Below are 14,268 nucleotides of genomic sequence, written 5' to 3' on the forward strand. Positions count from 1 at the left end.
TAAAATTCCATTGTGTATGAGTGTAACTTTTTTTTAAAAAATTCATTCATCTGTTGTTAGGCATCTAGGCTCTTTCCATAACATGGCTATTGTGAGCTGGGCTGAGATGAACATGGTATGTGGGTACCTTTGTTGTGATGCTAGAAATATTAACCAGAATGAGACCATAGGTCATGACCCAGGTCCACCAAAGAAGTGACAGCTGCACAACTTCTAGCTAAGAAGTAAACAGTAATTATGTTGCCGTACTATAATTATCCCATTATATGAACATGGTATTTTAGTTTTCAATTATTCATGGTAAATCTACAAGCAAAACCTGAAAATTTAGAATGGTTCCTGATCCAAGTGTCAATACTTTACTCAAGAACATAAAAGCAAAAGTCTGACAGGAGGTGGGAGGAGGAAGGTGGGGCAGGAGGCTGGAGGGAGGGTGGGAGCACTCCCTCCTCCCACAGCTGAGGGGTATAGTGGGCGAGTCTAAAACAAAGGGAGGCTTAGATTTGGGATTGAGAGTTTACAAAGGTAGTCAAGGGAAGAGCTAAAATAACTAGCAAAACGTAGGAGGAAGGTTAGGGAGAGGAGTTGAGGAACAGGACTGAGGAGAGTTAAATCTTGGTCTTTCCTGTGGGGATACAGTAGGAATGGCTAAGTGGTGGAAACCTACACCCCATTATTAGATACTAGCATTTGCAGAATAAGGGAAAGAAGTTATAAAAAGGATTTCACTAAGGAGAGGGCATGCAGGAGGGGCAGGGAATGCTGACATTTTATTATTAGCTCTTTTGTACTATTTAACTTAAAAGAAAAACCCATCTGTGTGCATGCATTGGTTTGATGAAAAATTAAAAAAATATTTAAAAAATAGAAGTAGTAATAAAATATAAAAAGTAAGCTGGGGGCTGGGAAGGTAGCTCAGTGGTAGAATGCTTGCCTTGCATGCATGAGGCCCTGAGTTCGATTCCTCAGCACCACATAAGCAGAAAAAAAAAAGCCGGAACTGGCACTGTGGCTCAAGGGGTAGAGCGCTAGCCTTGAGCTGAAGAGCTGAGGGACACTGCCCAGGCTCAGAGTTCAGGCCCCACAACTGACAAAAAAAAAAAAAAAAAAGTAAGCTGGGTGCCAGTGGGTCATGCCCTATAATCCTAGCTACTCAGGAGAGGTGAGGATAGAGGTTCAAAGCCCACCTAGTCAAGAAAGTAAGTGAGATTCTTATCTCCAATGAGCCACCAAAATGGCTGCAGGTAGAGCTGGCCTTGAGCGAAAAATGCTCACAGACAGTATTCAGGCCCTGAGTTCAAGCCTTAGGAGTGGAATGTGCGTGTGTGTATGCACATGCATGTATTCTCTCTCTCTTCCTTTTTCTCTCTTTCACACACAGTAAAATTATTTGAAAAAAATTGAATATTTTTTATTTTTTAATATATGTGCTTTGGAATAGTTCAAATTTCCTATAATGAGGATGGATTGTTATTTTTGGTATCAGTACTGAGGCCTGAACTTGGTCTCTGTCCCTTAGCTTTTCTGATTAAGTACTTTACCACTTGAGCCACAGCTCGACTTTTGGCTTTTTGGTAACTAAAGATAAGAGTCGGGCTGGGAAGGTGGTTCAGTGGTAGAGTTCTTGCCTTGCATGAGGCTCTGGGTCCAATTCCTCAGCACCACATAAACAGTAAAAGCCAGAAGTGGCACTGTGGCTCAAGTAGTAGAGCACTAGCCTTGAGCTGAAGAGCTGAGGGACAGCACTCAGGCCCAGAGTTCAAGACCCACAACTGACAAAAACAAAAAAAGAAGAAGATAAGAGTCTCATGGATTTTATTGCCCAGGTGGTTTTGAACCTTGATCCTCATATTTCAGCTTCCTGAGTAGTTAGGATTACAGGCATAAACCACTGGCATCTTGCTTTTTTTTTTTAAATAACAGAAAGGAAGAGGAGAACAAGAAAATTTGAAAACAACTTTTAGTTCTCAGACTATAAGCTGGGAGAAGATGAGACTTCTGTCTTGCCAATCCTTTCTCTGGTGTTGGGATACAGCCTGGCCCTTAGGAGATGCTTTGTAAATTGGGTGCAGGGGAAGAGATTGGAGGAGAGGAGGCATGTAGGAGAAAAGGATAGAGGTGGCTTCACCTCATCTGGTTTGTCTGGAGTCCTGGCTTCTGCCCTGCAGACTTCTCAGTAACTTTACTGCTCCAAACTGCTCAGAGATCTCTGGCTCCTCTGAGCTGGTCTCTCGTTGAGGACTCTCCAGGCTCTGTGCCGGTCCATAATGCTATTTGGAGAGGCCAGAGGATAAGGCAGAAGGTGGTAGGATGAGTGTGGGGTGACCCATGGGCCCCTGGGGGTCATACAGGTCCTGGGCCCTGGGAGGGGCCAGGTCATAGCCTGCTCACTGTCTTGGGTGACAGGTGGAGGGACCATGCCAACAAGCAGGGAGGAGTTTACATGCTCTGCACCTTACTAATGGGATTAATCTATGAGAAAAATTCCACACACCTCGAGATTAAATCCTCTTTGTTTCAGGGCAGTTCAGAGCAGATGTGATCCCAGTCACCAGTCCCCTGGGACTAGCCCATCCTTACCCAGCTGGGAGTTTACCAAACCATTTTCATTCTTCCTTGTTGCTGTAGTCCATTGCCTTTCCCTTTGCAGGCCTGAAGAACCAAGTCGGGGGTGGGGGGGTGGGGGGTGGGGGGGCGGGCATCTTCCGCCCTAACCATAGTGCGACACCTAGCCTTGGCTATGATTGCTGTTTGTGTGATGGTGAGGATAGGTTATCATGTAGCTGGGTTAGAATGATCCCAACATTAATTCCTGTTAAACCCTTTAGTCTAATGCCAAGAAGTCAGTGACGTGTCCCTGGGGCTCCTTAGAGCAGTAGGGGTTGACTGGAGTATTCTTGAGCCTTCTCAATTTAGAAGAGGTGGGACTGGAGGACCTGGCTGGAGAGAAATAATGGAGACCATGATGGGCCAGCAGGGGGCGATGGTATTAGCTTAGAGAAAGGTAGCAGGTAGAGGGGGACTGGTAAGGAGGGAAGTAGGTTTCTATGGCAGGTGGGTGTTTCCAGAAAGAGGGTGATGAAGAGCTTGGTAGGAGCTGGAACACAGGCCAATAGAGCCAGGAAAGTGTCTGTCTTGCTGGCCTGGTCTGGCTGCTCCACTCCAGGGTTCTTCTGGGCATAGTAGGTTGAGTTTTCCCTTGCCTCCATCCATCCGTGATAACACCTAGTTTTGATGAAGAATACTATCTTCTATTGCATTCTTAGTTTTTTTTTTTGGGGGGTGGGTCCGGTCGTGGGGCCTGAATTCTGGGCCTGAGTGCTGTCCCTCAGCTCTTCAGCTTAAGGCTAGCGCTCTACCACTTGAGCCACAGCACCACTTCCAGCTTTTTTCTTTTTTGCTTATGTGGTGCTAAGGAATTGAACCCAGGCAAGCGCTCTACCACTGAGCCACCTTCCCAACCCTCTTAGTTTTTTTTTTCTTAAAGAAATCTCTTTTAATTTCTCCCTTGATGGAACCAAATCTTCCCTGAGACTCATTAATATTTTGGAATACGCTTTGTGTTCATGAGCTCTTTCTATATTTTCCACTTGTTTTGGATGGAATTTGAAGCTGCAGAGACAGAGGTCAGCATCAGGACCTAAGGAGTCTCTCATCATTTGCCAGAAACTTGGGGGGGGGGGTTGGACATTTATGGGAGGTGAGGGGATTGAGGCAACGATGAACAGTGAGGCTCCTATTGACATTAAGGTAACAAGTGCAACGTAGGAGATTCGGGTTGCGAGGAATATATCAAGACTTGCAATATGTTTTGAGGCAAGTTCTGGAAAAGTTGAAAGTGGTCAGAGATGTTGTTTGTGGAATAATAGAACACAGATGTCAGAGACCTGTGACAAACACCAGAAACTGTGCTAGCTACTCAGGAGGCTGAGATCTGAGGATCACAGTGTGAAGCCAGCCTGGGAAGATAAATCTTGAAACTTTTTTAAAATCTCCAGTTAACTAGCAAAATTCTTGAAAGGGAGTTGTGGTTCAAGTTGTAGAGTACCAGCCCTAAGTAAAAAAGCTAAAGCAAAAGAGTTTATGGCCCTGAGTTCAAGCCCCAGTATCAGCATAAAAGAAAAAAAAAAACCCACCAAAACCAAAACTCAGTGCCTTCACAGGTTATCAAATGAAACTAGAATGAATAAATATGACAAATATTTAATTTTTAATGGTAGACACAACCCTTCTTTATTGAGTTTTACAAAAAAGCATGTCTTTCAACATTTATGCAAACTGTTTAGGTAATGTGGTATAAGAGGAACATTTAGCATAGTTTAACTGCTTTAATCTGAATACACTTGCTGCTCAAGTATATCCTACAATATAACTAATTTGAGAAGAGCTGAAGATTTCGAACAGTTCAAAGTTTGTTCAACTTTGCTCTTACATCCTAGATGATTGCTGTGTTAAAAAATCTTGAACCTCAACTGGATGCCAGTGGCTCACACCGGTAATTCTAGCTTTTGAGGAGACTAGGTTCTAAGAATTGCTGTCCAAAGCAAGAAAGTCTGTGAGACTCTTACCTCCAATTAACCACCCTAAAGTTGGAAGTGGAGCTGTGGCTCAAGTGCTCAAGCACTAGCCTTGAGGAAAAATGCTCAGGCCTGGAGTTCAAGCCCTAGAGCTGGCACACACACAAAATTCCTGAAACTCAGGTCTTTATAATAGCCTATTTCCATCTACAGAATAAGTATAAATCACAAGGCTGGATTGCAAAACCTGTTAAACTGAACTTTTGTTGGCTTTCTTTAAAAATGTTGAGCAAGAGTCGATGATGAGGATCAATTACATTCTTCATCCAGCATTCATGCTTGGACTTGGTAGTTATCTTTCATGCCCATGATGCCTGGCTTCTACCATGGTAGTAGCCATGGCTCATTGCTCCTTGGCAATGTTTGACTGAAAATCATTGGAATTTTCCTGTAAAACTTGGTCATATCCACTCATGCTGCTCTGGTCACCATAGCTGCCTTCATATGCATCACTTGGTTGCTGACTGGCTGGGCCACCATACTAAACTGGTTTGACCAGCTCACAGCTCTCATTATTTGGCTACCATAAGCACCTGCTGTAGAATTCAAGAAGAGTTGTTCATATCCCTGTAGCATATTGGCTTTGTCTTTTTTATTGTTATTTTTTTGTTGCTGTGGGGTTTGAACTCCAACTCATGATGCTATCACTGAGCTCTTTTGCTCAAGGCTAGCGCTCTATCACTTTGAGCCACAGCTCCACTTCTGGTTTTCTAGCGGTTAATTGGAGATAAGAGTCTCATGGATTTTTCCTGCCTGGGCTGGCTTTGAACCATGATCTTCAGAGCTCAGTTCCCTAAGTAGGTAGGATTATAGGCGTGAGCTACTAGTGTCCAGCCTGCCATAGCATCTTTATGACTGCAAACTTGATACCTGTTTCACTCTGCCACTAAGACCAATGTCAGAGTATAATCTCACATAGTTGAGAGGTGAAAAAAATATAAATGTCATTCTCAGTCGCTCTGAAGGTAATATCTAGATGTGTCTACAGGATCCCAATGGGCTCTAGAAAGTAGAGCCATTATCTCCATATCTATGATTGGGCATTCCTAAAAACAATACTTGAGGTCTCTTTCCAATCTATGTGACCCATCTCTATAGTCATGGTGATAGGCATTCTAATCATAGCCTTGATAGCCTCCCCCATAAGCACTACACCTCATCCTCTCAAAGCCTCTCAAAGCCAGCTCCTCTGCAATACTCTTATGCTCTCTGCCAGCCCCAGCTCTGTCATGGGGACGGGGCCACAAGCTTTCATGGTAGATCATAATGAGTTCTACCTTCAGCTCATCTGACCTGAACAATTTCAATTTACCTGTGCCCTATTCTTTCCTTATGCTTTTAAAGAGCCTGTCCAACTATTTCCTGTGTGGCAAACTGCACAAAGGTCTCCCTTGCATTCTTCCCCTGGTAGTCTACTGGTGATATTCTCCCATTTGGCATGATTTCCAGCCCTGAGAGTAACTGCCCAATTTCTTCCTTGCTACAACCAAAGGGGAGTCTTCTCAGCCATAGAAAGCCAGCCTTGGCTGTGTCAGAACTATTTGGACCAGTATGTTCCAACACCTAATCCCTTTCAAGGCTGTTTGACTCGAACACTTAAACATATCTGCTTCTCATAGTCTCCATCCCCACCTCCCATGACCCATTTAACTTCAGCTTTCTGATTCAAGCTCTACAAGAGTTTCAAATGGTTTTGAATTTTGTAGTCAGGGAAAAATTGCTGCATTTCATTGGTGAAGCAGGAAGAGGGTAAACTCTGAACCCTCACCACAAATCCCTCTCTACCTTCAGTGCCCAACATCCCTTTCTCTTTGAGGGTGTTGACATCCAGCACGCTGCACATCTGGCTTGGGTGTGGCTGAGTAGAAATGGCCTGGGCTTGGGGCTGGGAAGGTGGCTCAGTGGTAGAGTGCTTGCCTTTGCATGCATGAGGCCCTGGGTTCGATTCCTTAGCACCACATAAGCAAAAAGAAAAAAGCCGGAAGTGGCACTGTGGCTCAAGTGGTAGAGCGGTAGCCTTGAGCTGAAGAGCTGAGGGACAGCACCCAGGCCCAGAGTTCAGGCCCCACGATAGGACCCTCCCCCTTCCCCCCCTGCAAAAAAAACAACAACAAACCAACAGCAAAATAAGTCATCTCTATTCGTGGCAAACAGGTTTCAATAAATATTCTTTAAAAAAAAAAAAAAAGAAATGGCCTGGGCTGATGATTTTTTTATTTTTATTTTAAAAATTTTATTGTCGAGGTGATGCCCAGAGGGGGTTACAGTTACATAAGTAAGGTAATGAGTACATTTCTTTTTGAACAGTGTTACCCCTCTCCCCGAGGCTTATGATTTTTGAGATAAATTCTCACTTCCAGCCCAAATATGTGCCTGGCCTACTACTTGCCTATTTTGGCTGTCATAACAAGTAGTAACACAGTGTTCAAATCTCCACTGAGAAGGGGGTCCTGTGAACTTTTTTGTCGGGCTAGCCTGGAACCAAAATCCTCTCAATCTCGGTCCTCAAGTGACTATGATTACAGGTGTGAGCCAGAGGAACACAGCCTGAAAGTTGAACCTTTTTTTTTTTTAATTAAGTTTCTAACTCAATTAGAATTTATTTTTCAGATATTATGTGATACAAAAAATCTAATTTTTCTCTCTATGGATAACGAATTGTCCCAGCACCACCCTTTGCTGGGCTGTCTTTCCCCAGTGATTTGCAAGGTCTGCTCCCACCGGCACCATTGCTCTATGTTCTACCTCTCCACCGACCATATTGCCATTTAAGTGTGGTTTCATTTCTGCCATCTGTGTTTTGTTCTGTTTTTTCTCTTTACGCAACAAGTCTTCTATCTGGTAGGGCAAATAACATTATTTTGCTCATCTTGTTCAAATGAACAGACTTTTTCATATGTATTTCAGAACTGGTGTGTTTTGTTAGATTGATGCCTAAGTATTATAATTTTTTGTTCTGTAACCAGTGGCATGCAAATTTTCTCCTAACTATTGCAAATATATAAGGATGCAACAGACTTTGTTTTTGCTAGTACTGCAGCTTGAAATCAGGAACTGGGCGATGCCCCTTAGCTTTTTTGCTTAAGGCTGGTGCTCTACCACTTGAGCCACACTTCTACTTCTGGCTTTTTTTGATGGTTAACTGGAGATAGGAAGCTCATAGATTTTGCTGCCTGGGCTGACCAGACTTTGATCTTCATATCTCAGTCTTCTGAGTAGCTAGTATTGCAGACTTGAACCATCTACAGTCAGCAACAACCAACTTTTGTATGCAGCTAAAACCTTGAGGGTGCTACAGGTGTATCTACAGAGTGAAGGAGGCAGATCATAGAACTGCCTTAGCTCTTTAGGGAGACTTGGCATTGGCTGGAGAAATCCAAGTCCTTGAGGCTACTTTAGCTGGGAATGACAAAGTAGCTGCATTCTGGTGGCTCACTTCTGTACTTCTAGCTACTCAGGAGCTCTGAGGATCTTAATTCAAAGTCAGCCTGGGCAGAAAAGTCCATGAGAATCTTATCTTCAATTGACCAGCAAAAATCTAGAAGTGGAGTGTGGCTCAAGGGGTAGAGCGTCAGCCGTGAGTAAATAAGCCAAGAGAGAGTTTGAGGCTGTGAGTTCAGCCTCCGTGCTCACACACATACAGAGGATGAAACAGCAATACGACAGGAAGAAACTGAAAAGGGATCTGAATTTGAGAGCTGGAGAGGTTTGTGTGACAAGACAGAGGGTCTCCAGGGAGAGGAAAGTCTGGTAAAAAATTCTGGGAAGGATTATGCATGAATTATGTATGAATCCTTAGACTGAGTCCTTTAAGGAAATCGTAGGTACTTCCATAGTCAGGCTTGTGCCTCTTCAGACTGTGGCTACGTGCAAATCTATCCATGCTGCTGGGGTGAGGAGAAGGGAAGGGCCCCAGTATTAATAGGATTAGCTCTGGCACTAAGTAGCTTAGCGGTAATTGCTGACTGAATGATCACATCTGTATGGACTCTTGGATGGGTGCCCAAGTGCTGGTGGAAAGTGTACTTAGTAGATGTGGCTGGATAGACTTTGCATGGAACATGGAGAAGTCTCTTCCTTCTCAGAATCCTTTGCCCACTCCTATCCCCTGAAGTTGTAAAGTACATTTCTAACATAGTGTCTTGTATCATTGTTGCAATGGGTCATCCTGTGTTCTTGTTTCAGCATTTTGTTATTCTCCTTCCCCTCTCCAAATTAAATAAATATATATACAAAATGCAGGGTACCAAAATCAAATGCAGAGACAACAGGGGATATACTATAGGGGGAAGAACATACAAAAGCACCTTTAAGCTGGCTTGGTTCATCTCTCCTTTTGCTGGCGTAGAATGACCCACATACCTCCCTCTCTATCTTCAAGGAGCTAGGATGAGTGCTCCTGGCTCCTTTCCTCTACATTCTTGATACCTTCTGTGGTAAGAAGCCTGAACCAGTCTGGAGAAGAAGTCAAGAGGGTAGAGATAACTGTTGGAAAATTCCCTAGTTTGCAGAGGGAAGCAGAGTCCCTTCCAGAATAAGCTGCCAGTTGAGTAGAGTTAGTCCTTACTCTGGACGGAAAAGAGGTCTGGCCTTCAGAAGGGTTGTAGTTTGAGGAAGAAAGTCTGAGTATATGTTCTGAAGACAAGAGATCTAGGACATCATTCTAGACAGCAGAGCTCTGAGATAGGGCAGTGTGGGGTGGGGCATGGGGGTAGAGTTCCTGGAATGGGTAGAATTTAGGATGAGGTGACTTGAGAAGGCCTGGGTGGGAGACTGGGTGTGGGGAAGGAGAGGCTGGGACAAGGCATACAGTAGCAGATTGTGCCACAATGGACTTAGGCCGTAAGATCATATAACGTGCCCTGCTTCCATGCCAACACCTCCACTGCTCACTTCACAGGAGCGAGCTCTTTTAAGCAGGGCCAAGTCTATGGCAAAGATAAGGATAGCTAAACTTCTGGGATTGAAATCTGGGTTGTGAAAGGCAAGACTGCTGATTCCCAGGACTAGAAGCATTGTAACAAATGTTTAGACCTGCCAGGGGTCTCTGTGGATTCCTCCTTCTGTGCTGCAAAGTTGGGGAGATGGAGCAGCTCCCCGAACCTCTGGCCTCTCTCCTCCCTTCAGGACCTCAGTCAGCTCTTCTCCCGATCTGTGGTGACTTTCCCAGGGCCTTGCTCATCAGCAAGCTGCCAGTTAATCACCATCGAGTATCAGCAGACAAAGTAGTATTTAAATTTTAATTGATTCAGTAGAAAGTCACTTTGATCTTGCTGTGGGCTGTGGTGGGGGCCGAAGGGTGAAGGACAGATCCTGTGTTGGCAGCTGGTGATGCAGCCAAGCATAAAGGAGAGAGAGAGAGAGAGAGAGACAGAGAGAGACAGAGAGAGACAGAGAGACAGAGAGACAGAGACACAGAGAGAGACAGAGAGAGACAGAGAGACAGAGTCAGAGACAGAAACAGAGACGCACACACACAGATCTTTCTTAGATACATGAAGCCCAAGTTAACCAGGGAAGATGGAGGGTGGAAGAGAGTTCTGGGCATGGGGCATGTGTGGAGAAAGCTACTGCCGAGGGGGGAAGGAAGGTGGCTGGTGTTGGAGGACCTGGAAGTTGACCTTAGAAGAAGGGAGGCCTGAGACAGAAGCCAAGCGCTGAGCCCTCTGTGCCTTGAACAGCATAGGGTTTGTACTCGAACTGAAGCATTGCAAGGAGAGTGTCTTCGAGTGACAATTAGTTCTGCTTCGCCTGGGACATTCTGGTTTCAGCACAGAAAGTCATGTCTAGGAAATCCCTTAGTCTCAAGCAAATCTGGATGGACTTGATTGAGCAGATTGAGATTTTTAAAAAGGTCATTGTGAGAGAGGAAGGTATAATGGGCTTGAAAAGGGGAAGAGCAGATGAGGCAAAACATTTAGGTTGAAGGAGCGAAGTAGTACAAAGAATATAATAAAACAGCTAATATTTTCTGAAGGTTTGCTCTGTGTTAGCCATTCTTTACACTCATTGTGCTATTTAATCTTGAAATTTTACGCTAAATACAACATTCATCTTCCACAATGAAAAGTGAAACAATTTGCCCAAGGTCAAATGTCTTATGAGTGTCAGAGCAGGACTTGAATCTGAAAAATCTGACTTTAATCCTCGGCCACACACGGTGAGGGGGCAGTGTCTGTTGGATGAAAAGACGTGTCTTAGCTTTCCATCACTATGATAAAGTACTTGAAGCAAGCAATTTGTAATGAGGAGAGGTTTACTTTGGCTCATCATTTCAGAGATGGTCAGTTGGCCCCTCACTGGGGGCCTGTGTCAAGGTAATGTGGTTTAGTGGGGGCTCAATGAAGAGGAAAATGCTCCTTTTTTATTTTTTATCTTTTTTTATTATTTATTTATTCATTTTTTCGATCCAGTCATGGGGCCTGAACTCTGGGCCTGGGCGCTGTCCCTCAGCTCTTCAGCTCAAGGCTAGCGCTCTACCACTTGAGCCACAGCGCCACTTCCGACTCTTTCTTTTTGCTTATGTGGTGCTGAGGAATCGAACCCAGGGCCTCATGCATGCAAGGCAAGCACTCTACCACTGAGCCACCTTCCCAGCCCCAGTGCTCCTTTTTTTAGCAGCAGGGAGCAATGAGGAGGGGAGAGGGAGAAGAGGGGACCTAATTCTCCTCCATCTTCTTCCTACTAGGCCCCACCTCTTAAAGATTCCTCTACTTCTCAGTAATGTCATAGGGTAGAGAACCAAGTCTTTAACATATGGGCCTTTCGGGGACATGTCACATCTAAACTATAGGGAGAAGAGTGATAGAAAGTCTCTAGAGGAAGCGGAGAGACTTTAACTTTCCATATAACTTTCCCATCTCTGCAAACAGTGACTCTGATCTATAGCCTCAGCTGACTCTAAATGGGGACCCCCCCCCAAGCTGAGTCGGGGGCAGAGGGGCTGCACTGACCTGGGTGGAGGGGGGGCTAAGTTAAAATCTGAGCAGTATGTGTGAGATTTCCTGCCTTCTTCCACTTTCCAAGAATATTGCCAGCCAGAGCTATTCACCTTTGACAGGAGATAGAGATTGAAGGACTCTAGTTTCAAGAGCGTCCTGGTGACTCAGCTCAGCCACATCTCCCTGTAAGAAAGACCAGTAGCTGATGAAATTTTGCCCTTTTAGGTAGTGTTTCCCAGTAACTTTTTATTTATTTTTAATTTTTAAGTTTTAATTTTTGTTGGTTGTGGGGCCTGAACTCTGTTACTTGAGCTACAGTACCACTTCTGGCTTTTTCTGCTTATGTGGTGTTGAGGAATCTAACCCAGGGCCTCATGTATGCAAGGCAAGAATTCTACCACTGAGCCACCTTCCCAGCCCCTGCCAGTAATTTTTAGTGTTTCATTTTTTTTTTTTTTGGTAGAGTGGAGGCAGTTTTGGAGCTTGAACTCAGTGGTAACCACCTGAGACACCGCCTCAATCCTTTTTTGTTTAGTGGTATTTTCAGATAAGGTCTTGTACTTTTTATCTGGGCTGGCCTTAGACCAAGAGCTTCCTACCAACACCTCCCACATAGACAGGATGACAGGTGCATGCCGCCACACCCAGCCCTTTAGTGCCTCATTCTTAAAAGGATCAGATAGCTTAGGACTATCAGAGGTTTAAGTAATGTGTATAAATGAATGACTAAGAACTCACCTGAGAAGTAGACACAAAGAACTTGGAAAAAGTCGAGTTCATGAAGGTAACAAAAGAAAACAAAATATATCTTCAGAGACTTAGAACATATTAAATCTAGCGAAGTGCTGGTGGCTCACGCCTATAATCCTAGCTACTCAGGAAGCTGAGTTCTGAGGATCACAGTTTGAAGCCAGCCTGGGCAGGAAAGTCTGTGAGACTCTCATCCCCAATAAACTACTCAAAAAAAAGCCAGTAGTGGTGCTGCGGCTCAAGAGCTGTGGCTAGAGTACTAGCCTTAAGCAGAAGAAGCTCAGGGTCAGCGCGTAGGCCCTAAGTTCAAGGCTCAGGACTGGCAAAACAAACAAAAAACATATTAAATCTGTAAAAAAGAAGATTAACCAGGAATATTTAATAAAAGATAAAAGATCTTGAAAACTGCAAAACAGACTTGCTTTTGAGTTTCCCTCTCATGGTTTGCAGAAGTAAGCAATCAATATAAATGTTAGATAATAAAGTGGAATAGAAAGTAGAGTCAGAAAAACTCTACTCTGCTCCTCTCAGATTGCCATGTACAAGGACTCCAAATAACATGGGGACTCACAGGGAAGGAAGAAGGCTATGGAGTACATTGGCCAGTAAACTATGTTTTTTCTATCTTTTTACTCATTTGTACTGGAATATTTATTTAGTCTTTTTTTTTTTTTTGATAGTACTGGGGTTTGTATTCTGGTTCTCTAACTCTGGAGCTACACCTCCAGTTCCTAATTTTTTTTTTTTTTTTTTTTTTTTTGCCAGTCCAGGCACTGAACTCAAGGTCTGGTCACTGTTCCTGAACTTTTTTGATCAAGGCTAGCACTCTACCATTTGAGCCACAGCTCCATTTCTGGCTTCTTGGTGGTTAGTTGGAGATAAGACTTTTCTGCCCAGCCTGGCTTTGAAGCATAATCCTCAGATCTCAGCCTCCTGAGTAGCTAGGATTACAAGTAAGAGCCACCAGCGCCTAACTTTTTTTGTGTGTGTGACATAGAACATTATTGGGCCCCAGACTCTCCTCATACCCCATTTTGACCATTACCTCTCTCCTTCCAAAAGAGAAGCATTTGTATTCATTCTAAAACCATAGATTGTTTTTTTAAGTTTATACAAATAAAATCATATGACGTACATTTCTTTGTGTCTAGCTTCTTTCCAAACATGGCTTGTAAGGTTAATTCATATTATATACAGCTATAGTTTGTCTATTTGGTCATTCTGTCTACACATCTGTGCACACATCCTCCATCCTGGATGAAGTACTTCTGCAGGGCAGGCCCTGGGCCAAGCAAGCAACACAACAGAGACTGAGAATTTCTGCAGAGTGCTAGAAACTGTCTTCTGGATGAGTAGGATTTGTGTGCAAATTCCGGCCTTGCATATACTAGGGATGGTCTTTTGGGAAATCTATCTAAATGCTCAATTCCAAATCTGTAAGATGGATTATTTACATGGGATTTTCTTGAGGATTAAGTGAGACAATGCATTCAAAGCTCTTAGAACACCACTTGACATGGCGGTAACTTATGACTCATAGAAACTTTTTTTTTACATTATTGACAGTGAATGAAAGTTGATTAAATGACTCATTGGAAATATAATCAGAGACTCCAAATCTACTTGCAAATCCCACAGTGCCTTGTTTCTTGTGACACAACAGCCCTTCCACCTTTCCTCTCACCCCAGTCGTGCCAGTTCCATGGATTAGAAAAGCAAAAGTGTTTTGTATGGGGCCTGGCTGGGCAGGCTCCACTCAGCCTTAGAACAGAGGGTTGGGTGTGGGGAACACTGAGGTGCACCGTCATGTTGGACAACTGATGGAATAAGCCCCAGGCTCCCTGCCTGGGCCCCAGCCCAAATCTGAGCACCATAAAAGGGACGGCTCCTCATTCACTTTTGTCCTGGTGTTGGAGTTCTCTCTTCTCTCCTGCAGGCTCTGGGGAGCTCCCATTTGTCTCTTCCCTTCTTGGTTTAAGGTAAGGTGCTGAAGTCTTTGC

The 14,268-nt window shown here is 44.0% G+C and overlaps 1 pseudogene; it reads right to left on the reverse strand.

The window, feature by feature from the left end:
- Positions 1-4,919: 4,919 nt before the first annotated feature.
- Positions 4,920-6,231, reverse strand: LOC122109253 (annotated as a pseudogene).
- Positions 6,232-14,268: the final 8,037 nt, after the last annotated feature.

The sequence above is a fragment of the Dipodomys spectabilis genome, unplaced genomic scaffold, assembly GCF_019054845.1.
Source record: "Dipodomys spectabilis isolate Male_0828 unplaced genomic scaffold, ASM1905484v1 ptg000069l, whole genome shotgun sequence".
In the NCBI taxonomy this organism is placed as follows: domain Eukaryota; kingdom Metazoa; phylum Chordata; class Mammalia; order Rodentia; family Heteromyidae; genus Dipodomys; species Dipodomys spectabilis.